Below are 15,773 nucleotides of genomic sequence, written 5' to 3'. Positions count from 1 at the left end.
AATAAATATACACAAATTGAACAAAACTAACACCTTTAAACTGAAACAATCACGATATACACGTATCTCCCACCTCAGTGTGACCAAAGGCGTAAAAAAGTTGCAATATATGCAGAACCTTTCACTTGAACAAGATTAATATCCTCACTGGTTATTTTCATTTTCTCGCTACCGCCGCCAAATGGAATGCGCGTTACGTTTCAAAATAGACGGCAAAAGCAAAAGAGTAAAATCAACGTCCACCAGTATAAATCACGTCGCTTACAGAGTTTAAAAGCTCGCTTTGACTAATGGGTCCCTTTTACAGAGGGTTCCGAAGCAAAAAGCCTTTGATTTTTGTCTGTCTCTCCATATCGATTTTCTTATTAGTTGTGTCATTTAACGAATGCAAACGGCTGTGTTTGTGTAGGCTTTTTCATTATGATTAATGGTTAGGCAGAAAAAATAAATCACAATATTTTTGCAGAACACAGCAATGTTGTTACGAGCTCTTCGTAGCGATGTTTGTAATATGACACGGCACCAGCGAGGTATTTTGGTAATGGATCATCTAGTTTTCTAAATGTCTTTTTGTGTGATCTTTGGAGGCCATGTTACCAATTTTAAATTTAATAACAAAGGATTAGTAAAATGTACCTCATGTTTGACACTACAACACATACTTACCCCGACATAGGGGAAATACCAGAGCAAATTGTATCTACCATTAATAAAATTATTCACTTAATTATGAATATTGAATGTAATAGATTAACAGAATTAAGGAATTTCGGTCGAAACAGAAATTACACTTTTTGTACAATTTTCATCAAAATTGTATTTATTCGAGAAATTCCTCACAAATGATTTTAACATTTCCGTCTGTAGCAGCAATAATTTATGGAGTTTTAATAAAACGTATATTTGGACCTGATATTTAATATTTCAAATTAATGGATTCCGTTTCAGTTGTCATTTTTTATTTTTACCAAGGAACATTCACTATTTCAACAGCTGCGACAATATATTTGCAATTATATTCAGAATATACCGATGGATATAAAAATATTTTAAATGCATTTGTAATATTAACATGGCTTTTGTAAAGCAACCATGTGCAAATATTGCAATGGGTTGATCTCGTTTCTACCCTATACGCTAAATAGCCTATTTTTATGAGTGAAGAAATTCATACTCTTTTACTACTCGAGACTCATTCCGGACTTTTCACTACCGAAGTACTATTCAGTAAAATTATCAATCAAAATCATTTTATCTCCTAACTTTTCATTGGGGAAGTTAGTATCTTCTAATGGAACTTAACTATCTAACTCTTAGTGAAATGAACAATAGTAAAGCTGCAACTTTGGTCTGTAGTTTGATAGTTCCATTCGACTTATCTCCCTGAAAGACAGGCAAGATGGCCAGTAAGTTTATAGGGAAACCGAAAATAGTTCTTAAGAAGATAATGTTTGAGACACAACTTGGTTATTAACATTACGAAGATCCGTTGTGGCTTTACACGGAAACTGAACCATTTGTGGCTTGAGCTCGTATAGTTTGCTAAAATTCAAACTGCGTGGGCAGTATTTGACTGTCTTACACTGCTCTCTGTATATTTATGGTCTCTAAGGGCCATATCTGATAAATAAATACCTCTCTAGAATACCAGGATGGTTCCACTATGGTCGCGCTACCAACAAAATGTACGTACTAGGTAGTGTTTATACAATTGCACACCTATTTTGATGGTGGCGCAACTGTAATTGCGTGTCCTAGGGATAGGAGCCTTAAGGCTTTATAAAATATGGGAGGTTATTAGCTTATTCGGCAAGTGGTCAGAATGGTGTGGTTAGAATTTTCATTGTGTAGCCAAGATAACAAACACTCTGAAGAAGAAAATAATAATAGTAGACTCGCCTATAAACTCAGTGTAATATATTAGATGCAAAATAGAAATTGTGTAGATAGATACATGATGTTTACAATAAGTACCTGTAAGTTATGAAGCGTGAAGATTCGTATGAATATATTGCACTGCAGTCACCAAATGTAGTTTACACTCACGGACCTACATGTTGATATAGAATTTGAGTTGAAAGCGCAATGTGTTATATTCCACAACCAAGAGGTATGATAATTCGACTAGGTTTATTCAATTCTGCATGCGGTTTGTCGATTCTGCTTTTAGAATTATGCAAAGGCTATGAGACCAGTTTAATTTGCTAGCTTAAGCACGTGTTTGAGAAATCTAGTCGAGTCCGGCTTCATAGTGTGAACATTGAGTTATAGTGAGTCTAGGGAAATAAGAAACTTTTGAATTTTTCATCATCTGCAGACGCTGCTAGATATGTAAATGTTACTTGAAGTTTTCTTTGATAAGTTTGTGAATATTTTTTCATGAAAGTACGCCAGAAAGTTCTTTATGTGTTTATCAGTCTGTGTGTATAGTCAAGTCATATTAACATAGAGAACGATTCAAACTAAAATAATAATATGTACATAGTGTAATATAGTGTCGAACTTGTTTTTGTCATTTATAATACTAATAATTGGAGGAATGATTGGTGTTGGGTATACATATAATATGATTCAATTGATTAAATTTATTATTAAGACGTTATTTTGGTGGCCTATTTTTGTACTAAAGTAGAAGCTACAGTCGACAGTGTGTAAACTACAAAGGTACTCTCACGAAAATCACCTTATTAGAACGTGTTTAAAGTATGCTTTTCTTTTTTTACTTCTAATTTCATTTGCCTCTTTTCTGATAATGATTCGCGCTGAATCATATAAATCTACTTCAGATACTTTATAAATCCTAATGAAGCTGACGTAATCGCGTACTAAATAATATAAAAGGGAGTTTCGTAATTAAGCCATTTCCATTCATTCGCTTACTGATGATAAGCCTTGAGTTGGCAATAGTATATGCATACTGGAAGTATAATTAATAGTGAAGCTAACTATGACATGGGACAAAATTAACTAACCGTAGTTTGTAACTCGCCCTTTGATATGGGAGATTAACTAATCGAGAAACAAACTTAAAAATTACAAAAACGAAATAAAGTTAGAAATTCTAATTTATAATATCAGGATTACCATCGCGTCATATAATTGAGTATCAATATAAGGATTACAAAAGGATTAGGTAAAATAAATAAAAAAGGGTTAAGGGGGAATCTTTGACAGAAGTTAAAGGTACACCAACGGCTTGAAGTTTAGTCAATACAATCGGTTGCCGGAAATACATTAGTCGCACAACCAGATAAGATATCCTTTAGCCAATTATGTACAATACAGGGTGTTAGCGACACCGTAACGAAAACTTTGAGGAATAGTTGAGGGATCGGACTGAAAATAATTAAAAAAACACTAAAATTGCCATAAATTTTCCGACAGGAAACTCCACTTGATATCAACTAAGAATCATGCTTTGAATCATCCCCCTTCAGTATTCGTTATAATGTCACTATTTTAACACCTTGTATGTATCGTCGTTCAGGTATATAATAACTGTCCGTTTATGGTCTGTACTATCCACCATGGTCTGTATGCTATGGTCTGTACTAATCCACCTCGCAACCCACACGATGGAAGAAGAAAAAGACGGTGTGTATTGTCTGTTTTCTTTGTATGTTCCTTGTGTCTGTTTTATTGTAAGCAAATAAATAAATAATTGCATACATCTTGTTGCTGGAGCGACAGACGAATCAGAATCAGAAACAAATTGAACGAAAATGAATTGAAAATTCAACGTAATTATCATGGATAAACTTGTTGATTGAAGGTCAATATAACATTTTTGAATTTACGTCATTTCGCAAGGTGAGGCTGAGAAGAAGAAATTACAAGAAACTGCAACAGCGACAGATCGTTTAAAAACAAATGAGGGTATACATTACAAGTTATTTAATAACTAGAGGAATACATTCAATTGTGTTGCAAGTTCCGGGGAGGTCCGTGTTACTTGACAAAATTAAGATGAGAAAAATATATAAGTACTTACTATAATGAGAACAGAAGTAACGATGTTGGTATTAAACGACGATATTATATTTTTCCTATATAAAAATAGATTTTACTTAAAATTACCTGCTAAAGTGTCTTACAGAAGTGCTGGATAGTAATTGAAAAACATTACGCAGGTATTACTGTGGTGATAATTACATGTTATGTTCGAGGAGCATCCATTAAAATGACTCAAACATTGTAATTTAATTATAGGTACACCCTTTTAGCCTAAGCGTGCTTGTTTCAGTTACTGAATAACTTGTACAATTTTGATATTTACTTAAGTGATAAGTAAAACCATATTTTCGGTTAAGTGCAGTGCACGTCAAGGAAAAATTAAAAACAAAAAATAACTTACTTACTTAAAAAAAAGGACTTTCTTATAAGACATTTTGTTCTATGTAAGCTCTCCTTAGTCTTCCCCTTCCTTTCTTCCCTAACAAATTCATCGTGTTTTATTATGTGTCCTCTTCTGTCATCAATAACACCAAAAGTACTGACTGGCAAATATTCTCCATATCAACATGTAGGTTATACAAGGCACGGCATCGCATACATATTCAAAAGTATCGAACTCAACTAATTTGCATAGGATCGACGTTGGTTGAAAACTGAACTAACTGTTGTACAGTCAACAGCATGAATTACATCGTTTACCCCGTTCGTAAGCATTTTTAAACGCAAAATTGGTTGAAACTCCAAACAAGGTTTCGTTTTATTCATCGGGCCAGTTCATGTATTTACGAAGCCTTGAATAATATATAATGACTGTGTTTATCTTTGGTGGTCTTGTTTTAGGGGCATATAGCAGGTCGTTTATTGGCGGATGTAGATAGAATTAAGAGTCGATAAAAAGTTGAAAAGTCCTAACTACGTATATACGTAGAAAAACTATCCTACATTCTACGCTAATGCTACCTAATCTACATGACCAAACTTAACTAGTTATCAATGAATGCCATTTGAATTTATTAAGATAACATGTAACACGTTTTTTTTTTACACTTCCCACTTGGCTGTATGGCATACAGGTGTGTGCCTACGCGCCGGGAAAAAGTTATGTTCGTTTGACATTTCGTTTACGCGATGACGATGGCAATTTAGTCCCGTCGCGATTATTTCTTTAAAGTGGTGTATAAGCCACATATATTATGATGAAAGGATGGTGAAGTCTTCTGGTGAGTGTTTTGATGGTTATTATCGTGGAACGTTGGCAATTATGAGCTTCATATGTTCATGACAATGACCTAACCTCACGTTCTTTCTTTCAGTATAAAAACAATGGTTTAGTCCATCGACTAGGGGGAATGCTGTTATAATATCGTCCCACGTGATGTGGTGAGTGTTTTTACCTATAATTCCGCGTCGTAACGGGGTTGACAGAGCTGTAACATGTCATTTTGTTACAGGGGTCAAAGTCCACCGGCAGAGTCCAGTGTCAAAGTTCAACTAGAATGAATAAAGTCTAACTTCAAAAATCAACTTCAAGGTCTTCCTTCAGGGTTTGATTCCCCAGCCATGACTACCATTGGTGTTCATGATCTGCTTTTGCCGTCAGGGACAGTTCCTGCTGCGGTCATTAATGTAATTCCAGTTTGGGTGTTAAAATCTCTGGATACCATCTGGATATCTCTTATTCAGGGTTAATTTAACCTATTATGGATAGTGCCATTCTCTCAAGGTGTTATTCTACTAATACATGGAGTATTTATCCTCAATACATACTCCATGCCTTTTGTCAGGACCTGCCGTCTTGATACTTTACTTATCCTCTTAGGGATAAAACCTAGTTGTTTAGGAATAATACTAAGTTAAGATACCATGTTAGAGTAAAAGATTTGTTTCTTAATTTACTTTAGGATGTTTTGTAACCAACTGACTTCATATTGTTTTATAGTGAAATTGTTGAACCAATTATACCATTGTTAAAAGTGAAATCTTTATTATTTCCAACACCTTGGCTTTGTTTGCAATAGGAGGGGATCTTCTCTATGGCGCCCAACATTTTTAATCCTTTTCTCCCCCTATTCTCTGAGTTAGGTGCCTCATTCCACGCCCTGGGAAACTAATATCTCATTATAAGACACATCTATGGTAACTCATGCCCCACACAGTTTAAGTCCTTACAGTGGCGCCCAACGTGGGGCCCGACATTTTTAATCCTTTTCTCCCCCTATTCTCTGAGTTAGGTGCCTCATTCCACGCCCTGGGAAACTAATATCTCATTATAAGACACATCTATGGTAACTCATGCCCCACACAGTTTAAGTCCTTACAGTTGCGCCCAACGTTTGGCTCAGAAAAGCAAGGTTGGAAATTAGTAGGTATTTCACTTTCTTTGTTCTTTGTAACATAACCTAGTTATAAGCACATGGTGTAACTTTATAGCAAATAGGGTGTGTTTTCTTTTAATAGGTACACACTTATGACTTTACTTTTCTATTTATAAGTAGGTATGTAAACTTGAAATTTAGCATATCTCCAGTTGTTGTTGCATAGGGACATAGTGATAATTTTATTGACAGGACCATAGTATCTCTCAGATTTCTTTTTCTTATTTTGAGCTGAGTTAGTTTACATAGGGCCATAGTCATATACTTTTAATATCACATAGGACTATGGTGACACAATTTCCTTTTTCTAGTAATTTATGCGATTATAAACATAGTGACTCAGAGCACATAGAAGTTCTTACATAGACATAGTAATAAACTGTGGGTTTTTATCTTATTTTATTTGTTAGTGGTTACTTAGGAACATAGTATTCATAAATTTGATACATAGGACCATAGTAGCATGTAGATAAGTACCCTATAGGGGTGTTACTTATAATTTTTTTTTCTTCATTACATTTTGTTAGTACTTAGAGTACTATAACTGTATTCACATACATTAGCGTCATAACCATATTTCTTTTTCACTTATCTGGTATACTGTTCTTACTTTGTTTACTCAGAATGGCGGAATTCAATGCTAATATTAACTTCTTGTTGAAAGATGAACTTATTCATGAACTTTCTATTCGGAATGTAAAGGTTGACCGGGATAATACTGTTGAGCAATTACGAAAATTATTTCGACAAACTTGTAAACAAGCCCGTCGCGGCAGTATAGTTGTACCATCTGAGGGTTTTGAGTGTGATCTTGATGATGAACATAAAACTTTAACATCAAAAATAAATGAAATCATCTCTTGTTTATCGAGTCCTGACAAATCTCCTTCGGCCCATCAGCGTATTCTAGGCCGTGCTCAGTATTTGCTTTTGCGGTTGTCTCGCATAGAACGTCCGGCCGATGACCTTGAAAAATTGAAAACTTCTTTATTGTTATCATTGGCCAATAATGATATCACTTCCGATTCATCTTCAGATTCCGAGCATGAATTAAACCGTCCATCGTGTATTAACAAATATAAAACTATTATTTCTCATGAAAAGAAATATAACCTCAACTCTTTGAATTTGAAATTTAAGGGTGATTCCTGTGTTCGCGCTTTCCTGGCTCGTTTGGAGGAGCTGTGTTCGGCACGGAACATTCTTGTTGATGATATTTACACTGGTTTTACTGACTTGGTGGATGGTCCCGCTTTATGCTGGTACCGCGCCAATAAATGTCGTTTTTCTAACTATAGTGAACTGGTTTCTGCTTTGAAATCAGATTTTGATTTACCTGACTACGACTTTCGTCTTCTTGAAGAGATTCGTTCGCGAACACAAGCGAAAGATGAATCCATTGTCATATATTTGTCCATCATACTAGGTATGATGTCTCGTTTGAGTAAAGAGCTTTCTGAGAGCGATAAACTCGACATCATCTTGCGGAATATTCGTCCTGAATATAGTAGGGAAATTCGGATGATTGATGTCACTACCATCCAACAATTACAACAGATAGGTAAACGTTTGGAATTGTCAAAACATAGGATTGACAACTTTATAGAACCTAATTTCTCTAAAAATTCCGTAGCTCCGGATTTCAACTTTAAATGCAAACCTAAATCCTCTAGGGATTTTTCTAAAAACATTCCTGTCGCTTCTGTTAATCGTTCTTCGACTTGCTTTCGCTGTGGTGGAACGAATCATTCCACAAATCGGTGTAATGCATCTAAGGAAGTAGTTTGTTTTAAATGTGGTAAGAAGGGGGTAAAGACTCCTCTTTGCCCAAATTGTAATCCTCATTCTAATTCAAAAAACTAGATTGCTTAGTCTCTCTGGGATCTGAATCCTGCAGGGAGGCGATATTTAATCCTAATTCTAAAGACTTTCGCCCTTATTTAACTGTTAAGGTCTATGGTATTAAAATTTCTGGTTTACTCGATTGTGGAGCCGCTTGTTCTATTTTAGGAAATAATGCTCATAAATTCTTTAAAAATCTTGGTATCCCATTGCGTAATTTAAAGTTCCCTGTATTTTTGAAAGTGGCGAGTGGCCACGAATACATTTGCAAATTTTACATGGATATTCCTATTGAATATAACAATGAGGTTAAGCTCATTCAATTTTACATTCAACCCGAAATCAAACTTCCATTACATTTCGGAATTAATTTCTGGAAATCATTTAACTTAGCCCCAGAAGTTCTGGCGTGTCTACCTGCAATAGAGCCTGTCGATTTATACAATGTAGCAAGTGTCAAAGAAAATGGCTTGCGAAATTTAGATTCTCTTTCGGATTTTCAAAAACAAGAAATTGATAACGTTAAACAACTTTTCTCTAATATTGATTCAGAGTTAGTCGGCCTTGGTCGTACTCATTTGATAGAACATGTTATAGAAACAGGTGATGCGAAACCCATAAAACAAAAATATTATCGTATTAGTCCTGAAAAACTTAAACTTCTAGACGGCGAGTTAAACCGAATGCTCCAACATGATATTGTTGAACCATCTTTCTCTCCTTGGAATTCTCCAGTAACCATGGTACCTAAAGCCAATGGTGATATTCGTCTGTGTTTAGATAGTAGAAGGTTAAATTCAGTGTCAAAACCTGATGCCTATCCACTACCATATATTAATTATATTATGGACAATCTTCGCGATGCTAAATACTTAACTTCTCTTGACTTGAGTGCTGCGTATCATCAGATTCCTCTCTCTACCTCTTCGAAAGAGAAAACTGCTTTCACGGTTCCTGGCCGTGGGCTATTTCATTACAAGGTCATGTGTTTTGGTCTTGTAGGAGCCTCCGCTACCATGCAAAGGCTAATGGATAATCTTTTCTCCTCTCAATTTGATAACAAAGTGTTTTGTTTCATTGACGACATCATTATCTGTACCAGTTCTTTTGAAGAACACGTGAAAATTCTAAAAGCGGTCTATGAAAAACTAAGATTCGCTAATCTCACTATTAACATGAAAAAGTCATTTTTCTGCCGATCTGAACTTAAATATCTCGGTTTCGTAGTTGATCGATATGGTCTTAGGACCGATCCTTCTAAAGTAGATGTTATTGCAAATTTTCCAACGCCAACTGACGCGAAGTCAGTTAAACGTTTCTTGGGAATGGCGGGTTGGTACCGCCGTTTTATCCAAAATTTCTCTCATGTTGCTAGACCTTTGTCTCGACTTACTAGTAAGAAGGTACCTTTCACATGGTCTCCGGAAGCTGAAGAAGCTTTCACCCAACTTAAATCTGCTCTTATCTCGTCACCTATTCTACAATGTCCTGATTTCTCTCAGCCATTTTACATCCATACGGATGCTTCCTCGTTTGCTATTGGTGCTGTTTTAACTCAAAGGGTCGGTGGTATTGATCACCCTATCGCTTATTGTAGCAGAACATTAAACGCCCAAGAAATTAATTACTCAGCGACAGAAAGAGAACTGTTAGCTGTGATTTATTCACTGGAGTTATACCGTCCTTATGTTGAGGGTAGCAAATGTTATATTATAACCGATCATGCCTCGTTGCAGTGGTTTCAGAATCTTAGTAATCCGAGTGGTCGTCTAAATAGATGGGCATGTCGTTTGAGTCAGTTCGATTTTGATATAATTCACAGGAAAGGTAAAGAACATGTGATACCTGATGCTTTGTCTAGAATCAAGATTGGCTCAATTGAGATTGATCCCTACACTATTTCTGATCCTTGGTATATTAAAGTCTTTAACGGTTGTACTAAAAATCCTCGTCGTTATCCTAATTTCTCGGTAGTAAATGGTAAACTATGTCGTTTATCTAAAAATAAATATCATCTTATTTCTCAACACGATTGGAAAATCGTAGTTCCCCGTGAAAAATATGTAGAAGTTCTTCGAAAATATCATGATGAGCCTTCTTCCGGTCATTTCGGTGTGGCTAAGACCCACAAGAAAATTTCTTCCATATATTTCTGGCCTTCTTTATTTAAAGATGTAAAATCATATGTTGACAATTGTGAGGTATGTCGTTCATACAAGCCGGTCAATACTGCTAGGCCTGGTCTGATGGGTAACCCTCGTCAAGTTACTAAACCTTGGGAGGCTATATCATGCGATATATTAGGTCCTTTCCCTTCATCTTATTCTCGCAATCAATACTTATTCGTGGTCTCTGATTATTTCAGTAAGTATGTTCTTTTATTCCCTTTGCGTAGTGCAACTTCTAAGGCCATTGTGAAATGTCTTGAGAAACATGTTTTTCTAGTCCATGGCGTATGTCGTATCCTGTATACCGACAACGGTCCTCAATTCACTTCTAAAGAATTTAGAGATTCTTTAACTTCGTTCGGAGTACCTCATATATTCTATAATCCTCGATACCATCCTCAGTGTAATCAAACTGAACGCGTGAATCGTGACATTGTTCGTGCCATTGCTTCCCTCGTGCGTTCTGATCATCGTAAATGGGATCAGAACATTCAGGAAATCCAGTGTGCGCTCAATACTTCGGTCCACGAAAGTACAAAATATACTGCCTTTTATCTAAATCATGGTAGAGAGATGGTCATCGATGGTGCTACTTATACAAAAGATTCTTCACCTTGTGATGGGTCTACCATAGTAGTAGATACCCAAACTTTTGCTTCTCGGTTGCCTCGTATGGCTGAAGTCTTCAAGAAAGTTGAATGTCACCTTAAGAAGGCATATCAACACAATGTAAAATATTATAATCTTAGGAAGCGTCCTTTGGAATTGCGGGAAGGTCAAATTATTTATAAAAGATGTTTTCCTTTGTCCAGCGCTCCCAAGCACTTTTCTGCTAAACTAGCCCCTAAGTTTGAAAAATGTGTAGTACATAAAAAGCTAGGTAATGTAGTTTATTCATTGAAAACCTTAGAAGGTAAACCTTTGGGTTCCTTCCACATTAAAGATCTTGTTGTTCGAGGTCCTAGTGAGGAAGTTTAGGTCTTCTCTCACTTTCAAGGTTGTGTTCAAGGACATTACCTGTTAAGTGGTCATCCCTATAGGAAGGTGATCCATTTGATGAGATTTCCCTCGTTCGAGTAATATCCGTAGGCCTTGTTTATGCATTTGGTGTGTGTTTGATTACCACCCAAATGACGCCAAGGATATTCACTCTTAATAAATAAAAAGAAAATAGATTAAGTTTTTTTTAAGTACTTAAATAGTTTTTACTTGGAATAAGTTTAGTGTCATGGCCATGACTAAGTAAAACGTATGCATAAGGTTTAGTCTGTTATTTTAAATTTAAAAGTTAGGTAGGTCTTCCTTTAACTTGACTATGTTCAAGATATTTGTATGTTCATTTAAGGTTAAGCAGTGTTAGATTTAATTCTTTGAGTTGTCGTCTGACACCACCAGGGTGTTTCTTTGATTTGATTCAAACATATGTTGCCTATGTGCAATGTGTTTTCTTGGGAGAATCCCAAATTTTAACTCAGGTAAGCACGAGGCTAGTGCGTAATGTACTCATCCTTTTTCCCTTGGGCTACATGAGATGTGTTTTCAAGATTGATACATGGTGATCATGTTTGTTTCTTTCCATTCTTTTACCTTTGTAAGGTAAATGTACGTTCATAACAAGTTAACTCATCAGGAGTCGCTTGTTATTTCTCTTTCGTTACTAGAGTGTAGCGAAAAATTTTATTTAAAAATTTAAATTTTTTAAATAAAATTTTTCTTCCTCAACTAAAACGGAACTGTAACACGTTTTTTTTTTACACTTCCCACTTGGCTGTATGGCATACAGGTGTGTGCCTACGCGCCGGGAAAAAGTTATGTTCGTTTGACATTTCGTTTACGCGATGACGATGGCAATTTAGTCCCGTCGCGATTATTTCTTTAAAGTGGTGTATAAGCCACATATATTATGATGAAAGGATGGTGAAGTCTTCTGGTGAGTGTTTTGATGGTTATTATCGTGGAACGTTGGCAATTATGAGCTTCATATGTTCATGACAATGACCTAACCTCACGTTCTTTCTTTCAGTATAAAAACAATGGTTTAGTCCATCGACTAGGGGGAATGCTGTTATAATATCGTCCCACGTGATGTGGTGAGTGTTTTTACCTATAATTCCGCGTCGTAACGGGGTTGACAGAGCTGTGACATGTCATTTTGTTACAGGGGTCAAAGTCCACCGGCAGAGTCCAGTGTCAAAGTTCAACTAGAATGAATAAAGTCTAACTTCAAAAATCAACTTCAAGGTCTTCCTTCAGGGTTTGATTCCCCAGCCATGACTACCATTGGTGTTCATGATCTGCTTTTGCCGTCAGGGACAGTTCCTGCTGCGGTCATTAATGTAATTCCAGTTTGGGTGTTAAAATCTCTGGATACCATCTGGATATCTCTTATTCAGGGTTAATTTAACCTATTATGGATAGTGCCATTCTCTCAAGGTGTTATTCTACTAATACATGGAGTATTTATCCTCAATACATACTCCATGCCTTTTGTCAGGACCTGCCGTCTTGATACTTTACTTATCCTCTTAGGGATAAAACCTAGTTGTTTAGGAATAATACTAAGTTAAGATACCATGTTAGAGTAAAAGATTTGTTTCTTAATTTACTTTAGGATGTTTTGTAACCAACTGACTTCATATTGTTTTATAGTGAAATTGTTGAACCAATTATACCATTGTTAAAAGTGAAATCTTTATTATTTCCAACACCTTGGCTTTGTTTGCAATAGGAGGGGATCTTCTCTATGGCGCCCAACATTTTTAATCCTTTTCTCCCCCTATTCTCTGAGTTAGGTGCCTCATTCCACGCCCTGGGAAACTAATATCTCATTATAAGACACATCTATGGTAACTCATGCCCCACACAGTTTAAGTCCTTACAAACAAACACACAACGCTTATAAGCTGACAACTATATCCCAATTGAGGTAGTCTGAGGTAAATTCATCGCAAGATGATTTATAAATATACCCAGACCTCACCGAGCTTTGTGTTACACAAACGTGATAGGTGAGCCGTACCACCATCACATAGATAACAATGGTAAACGAAATACCTCTTTATGAGTATTTTTCTTAATTAATAAGTACAGGGTGTTAGTGACATCGTACCGAATATTGAGGAGGATGATTCAGACCATGATTCTAAGTTAATATCAAGTGGAATCTTCTGTCGCAAAATTGGCGTTCTTTTTGTGTTTTTTTTTCATAGTTTTCAATTCTTTACTTTTGCGATATAAAATTCTACTTGATATTCTTTTTAACTCAGAATCGTGAGGCGAATCATCTCTCTCAGTATTCGTTATGATGTCACTTACACCATGTATAAGTACTTACTTACAGGTAGCCATATGCGCATGTGTGGGTGTTAGTGACATCGTAACGAAAACTTTGGGGGATGATTCTGAGTTGATATTAAGCGGAATTAGTTGTCGAAAAATTCATGAAAATGTTTGTGACCTTAAATATTTTTACGACGGGAAATTCCACTTGATATCAACTCAGAATCTTGGTCTGAATCATCCTTAAATGTTTTCGTTACGATGCCACTGACACCCTATATAGCACATCCCACGTCCATGTCCATGTGACATGTTTTGTTCTGCTCGTAACAAAACATGTCATCATGTCGTGATTTTATTGAAATGATAGAATAGTTTTTTGATTGACGTTACTGCGAACAATTTATTTTAGCGCGCAAACAAAGACCATACGTTTGTACTTGTTTTGTTTTTTGCATAGGCGCAATTTCGCATATACCTCTAGAGTGTGTTGTTGTTTGATTTTCCTCACTGTGTGTTACAGTATGGGTGATCACCTGGCATCGCACGTTTAGGACAAAATTTGCCTTTTATTTCTTTGTAGAAGTAATTTTGGGGATTAAAGGCACAGCTTATGCGTTTATTTGAGTTTGCTGATCATTTCCGGACAACACGCGCAACTTGTCTCCGGTCTCACAAAGTACCTTTTCCAATAAAAGGAAAGTATTTTGCCCAGAGACTGGCCTATTTACATGCAATATGACAGGGTACCTTCGTCTTGGGATTACCTGTGGCATATGTCACAATCTTGATTTGGGGACGTTGCACGACTTATATTACCTCTTTCCTTCAAATTGTAGTCACATTGTACATTTATGATAAAAAAAATGAAAATTGTGAGCTTCTAAGAGACAGAATTTTCTTATTCTGACATTATTATTTGTTGAAGATGATTTATAATGTATTGTGGGCGTTAATATAAGATCACTTATATAATTATGAGAAGTCTATAATATTCGCAAAACAAAATAAATAATTGATAACATTTATTAGAATAACCATACGCAGTGGTAGCCCAGTTGAAAGAACGCTAGACTCCCACTGTGAGGTAGCAGGTTCGAATCTCGGCACGGGCTCAAACCCATGGTTTTCGAATTTGTTTTCGAATTTATGTTTGGATTATAAATGATTATCACTTGGTCAGCGGTGAAGGACGTATGTGACTTATCTGTATGGGGCTGATTTTCCTTTCGCAGTTCGCAGGTTGGACAGGCAGTCGCTTCTGTAAAAAACCAGATCTCTAAAATTTTCATATTAGGTAAGCGGACGTTGTGAAAATGAAAGAATACTAGGGAGACGATGATGTCATTCACTCGAAGTTATGAAATAAGACGAGTATCGAATAAATGTTCCTTACACCTCAGTTATACACGTGTATAACAACGCAAAATGATATTGTATATCTGATCTATGATAAGGGTTCTTCAGAAAAGAAGTGAAAAAGGCTCTTTAAGGTCAGCAACACATAGGCAATGCCCAAGTTGCTGCAAATGCGCATATGCGGCGGTTATCACTTACCATCAGATGGCCCGTCTGCCCATTTGCCGTCCATATCACATAAAAGAAAAAACAATATTCTTATTCGAACAGTCACCAGCCCCCAGTGGCACTAGTGTTTAAATAACTCCTTTTATCGCCGTCATTCAATACGACACGTAACAAAACACCCACTTTAAAAAGAATAATGTTTGAACATTATTACTCTATTACACCGTTCAGATAACTATAAACCTCAAGTGTTGGCAATATTAAAGCCATAACTTGTGAGGAAGGGCAAACGGTGTCAAGGGTTCCAATCCATAACGTCAATAGAGTAACAATGTCGATACACAACGGGCAAGATGGATCGCAGCTCGAAGATCCGGGTACTTGTAAAGCTCACCAATATTGACCAAGCATTTATTATGTAATAAAATTATCTCTACAACGACAACGACTTTGGGAAGATTATTTAATATCTGTGTTCCAGGTTTAACCTTACAAATGACATTTCATTATTTCACACTGAAAATAGCTTGTTCTTTAAATTCAGTGAACACTTGAAGTAGGGTGTGCGTGTGATATTTACGTACTACATTAATCCTATTTTACTTTTGTTGCTTTCTGCCTATCCCGT

At 36.1% G+C, this 15,773-nt stretch overlaps 1 long non-coding RNA gene across 1 annotated transcript; it reads left to right on the top strand.

Moving 5' to 3' along the window:
- The first annotated feature begins 4,983 nt into the window (after window positions 1-4,983).
- Window positions 4,984-5,933, top strand: LOC126371008 (uncharacterized). Its single transcript, XR_007566932.1, has 2 exons — window positions 4,984-5,334; window positions 5,406-5,933. It is a non-coding gene; the product is annotated as an uncharacterized LOC126371008 (long non-coding RNA).
- The last annotated feature ends 9,840 nt before the right edge of the window (window positions 5,934-15,773 follow it).

This window comes from Pectinophora gossypiella, chromosome 11 (assembly GCF_024362695.1).
Source record: "Pectinophora gossypiella chromosome 11, ilPecGoss1.1, whole genome shotgun sequence".
Taxonomy (NCBI): Eukaryota; Metazoa; Arthropoda; class Insecta; order Lepidoptera; family Gelechiidae; genus Pectinophora; species Pectinophora gossypiella.
The sequence above is the reverse complement of the archived record's forward strand: the minus strand, read 5'-3'. Positions and strand labels throughout refer to the sequence as shown.